The following is an 841-nucleotide window of genomic DNA, read 5'->3' on the forward strand; positions in this document are numbered from 1 at the left end:
GTGATTAAAATAACAGCTGTCAGTTCTCACATTTAATATATCAAGACTGGAGATCACACTACTGATTTTAGTTCATTTAATATGTGAGTGCACAGATTCATTCTCAACTGGACATAAATGATGATCAAAGGTTGTATATATGATAAATTCATCAAATCCCAGCCTCTAACACAGTGCGCTGAATCTTAGCATTGAATGTCCAGTATATTCTAATTAGTGCAATGTAAACATTCACTGAACCTACAGTATCTACACCTGTGTGGCAAATGTGTGGTAAAGATACAGATAATGAAATTTAATTATTAATACAATATAAATTATGAAAAACAAAAGCTGAAATTGATTTAGTTTAGTACTTTTCTCTGTATGCTCTGTGATTATAAAGGCCTTAAATTCTGTGATATATATTGTAAATGATTTTCACAGAGGTCTTAAAGTAGTTTAATCACTGCTGATAGTCTGGTTGTTTATATTTTCACGTTTTTGTGTCTGTAGGGCTGTTTGATGACGGTTTGGACTCCTCTGGGAGATGGGAGCACCTGGACTTCATGCATGAGAGACTGCCTCAGTGATGATGGACTCTGCAGCCTCTGAATGATTATGAATTATTTTTAAGAAGAGTAAAGTTATTCACATAAAGTTTTTATTCTTCTGTATTTATTCTTTTGTATCATGTGCCATAGTCATACTGAACTATACAGACCTGGTGAATTGGAGAAAAAAAAAATCATATATGAATAAATCATTCAGCTTCAGCAGTATTTCTATTCATCTTATGAATTCCAATCTAATGTCAATTCACTGTTTGAGTTCAGTTTTGGTCTTAAACTCTAGAGAATAC

This window comes from Haplochromis burtoni, unplaced genomic scaffold (genome assembly GCF_018398535.1).
Source record: "Haplochromis burtoni strain Fernald_Lab_line unplaced genomic scaffold, NCSU_Asbu1 Contig_687, whole genome shotgun sequence".
NCBI lineage: Eukaryota > Metazoa > Chordata > Actinopteri > Cichliformes > Cichlidae > Haplochromis > Haplochromis burtoni.